Genomic DNA, 2,606 nt, shown 5'->3' with positions numbered 1-2,606 from the left:
GAACTAGACTCAACAACTTTCTGTGGCAGAGAATTTCACAGGTTCACAACTCTCTGGGTGAAAAGGTTTCTCCTCATCTCGGTCCTATACGGCTTACCCCTTATCTTTAGACTGTGCCCCTGGTTCTGGACTTCCCCAACATCAGGAACATTCTTCCTGCATCTAACCTGTCCAGTCCCATCAGAATTTTATATGTTTCTATGAGATCCCCTCTCATTCTTCTAAATTCCAGTGAGTATAAGCCTAGCTGATCCAGTCTTTCCTCATATGTCAGTCCTGCCATTCCAGGAATCAGTCTGGTGAACCTTCGCTGCACTCCCTCAATAGCAAGCACCTTCTTCCTCAGATTAGGAGACCAAAACTGCACACAATACTCAAGGAGTGGTCTCACCAAGGCCCTGTACAACTGCAGTACGACCTCCCTGCTCCTATACTCAAATCCCCTCGTTATGAAGGCCAGCATGCCATTTGCTTTCTTTACTGCCCGTTGTATCTGCATGCTTACCTTCAATGGCTGATGTACCATGACACCCAGGTCTCGTTGCACCTTCCCTTTTACTAATCTGTCACCATTCAGATAATAATCTGCCTTCCTGTTTTTGCCACCAAAGTGGATAACCTCACATTTATCCACATTATACTGCATCTGCCATTCATTTGCCCATTCATCTAACCTGTCCAAGTCCCCCTGCAGCCTCTTAGCATCCTCGCAGCTCACACTGCCACCCAGCTTAGTGTCATCTGCAAACTTGGAGATATTACATTCAATTCCTTCGTCTAAATCATTAATGTTTATTGTAAATAGCTGGGGTCCCAGCACTAAACCCTGCGGCACCCCACTAGTCACTGCCTGCCATTCTGAAAAGGACCCGTTTATTCCTACTCTTTGCTTCCTGTCTGCCAACCAGTTCTCTATCAATGTCAATACATTACTCCCAATACCATGCGCCTTAATTTTGTACACTAATCTCTTGTGTGGGACCTTGTCAGAAGCCTTTTGAAAGTCCAAATACACTACATTCTCCCTTTTCCACTCTACTAGTTACATCCTCAAAAACCTCTAGAAGATTTGTCAAGCATGATTTTCCTTTCATAAATCCATGCTGACTTCGACCGATCCCGTCACTGCTTTCCAAATGCGCTGCTATTACATCTTTAATAATTGATTCCAACATTTTCCCCACAAACGATATCAGGCTAACCAGTCTATAATTCCTTGTTTTCTCTCTCCCTCCTTTTTTAAAAAAGTGGGGTTATATTAGCTACCCTCCAATCCATAGGAACTGAACCAGAGTCCATGGAATGTTGGAAAACTGCATCTACTATTTCTAGGGCCACTTCCTTAAGTACTCTGGGATGCAGACTATCGGGCCCGGAGGATTTATCGGCCTTCAGTCCCTTCAATTTTCCAAACACCATTTCCTGACTATTATGGATTTCCCTCAGTTCCCCCTTCTCGCTAGACCCTCGGTCCCCTAGTATTTTCGGGAGGTTATTTGTGTCTTCCTTAGTGAAGACAGAACCAATGTATTTGTTCAAATGGTCTGCCATTTCCTTGTTCCCCCTTTATAAATTCACCTGATTCTGACTGCTTTGAACCTACATTAGTCTTCACTAATCTTTCTCTCTTCACATATCTATAGTTTAAATGATTTTGTTCTTACTTTTCCTTTCTGCCTCTTTTTTCTCTCTCTTAATCCAATCTTTCATTCCCTCTCTATTTCTCCTTCTGTACCTGAATTGACATTGAATTCACCTTGAATTCACCCTTCTTTTCAGTCCTTCCTCTGTTTATTTCTCAATGCTTTAATCTCATTGGTTAAGGAGATAGACGGTTGGTCCCTTCGCTCACCAAGGTCCCATTGCTCTCACTGGGCTGTTATCCGCTCACACTTCCAGCAAGTTCCATACTTTGTACCAGTGGGTTTTGGGGCTATTACTGTGACACTGATTTCAATATTTATAGATGTCTGTGTCAGAATTCTGTTCGGTTTGCAGCTGTGGCAAGTAAATCACAATTTGTGCAATGCAAATATATTCAAAATACTGGTTTCACCAATGCCCGATATCTCATTTCCTCGCAGTTCCCATCCTTTAATTTTTGCAAAGCCAAGGTTTCAGTGTGCCAAGCAACAAAGCGATTCCTTTGTTCTGCCTCTACTAGTGTATTGCCCCAGTGGACTAGATAATGACAACACGCGGTGATGGGACTTTAAGTTAGATAGAGAGAGTAGGTCAAGGGGACATAAATTCAAATTAGTAAAAGGTAAATTTAGGAATGAAATCAGGAATATTCTTCACACAAAGAGTGAACACATGGAATGGACTACCAGGAAGAATGGTGGACGCAAAATCTCTGGAATCTTCTAAACAACAGTTAGATGATAAAATGGAAAGACCTTTGGATCTTTCTGGGTGCTGAACTAAGATGGGCCGAATGGCCTTCCTCATATGTAACTATCTTGGGAACTTATTTGGCAGTTCAACAGAATTTAATACAGTACAAGCAGTGACATTTCATCTTGGATATATTGGGCGGGACTTTCTGGGGTCAACAGAAATTCTGGGTCAACAAGAAGCCAGGGTACGAAGACTAGAACACTGCA

This window comes from Pristiophorus japonicus, chromosome 16, assembly GCF_044704955.1.
Source record: "Pristiophorus japonicus isolate sPriJap1 chromosome 16, sPriJap1.hap1, whole genome shotgun sequence".
NCBI lineage: Eukaryota > Metazoa > Chordata > Chondrichthyes > Pristiophoridae > Pristiophorus > Pristiophorus japonicus.
The sequence above is the reverse complement of the archived record's forward strand: the minus strand, read 5'-3'. Positions refer to the sequence as shown.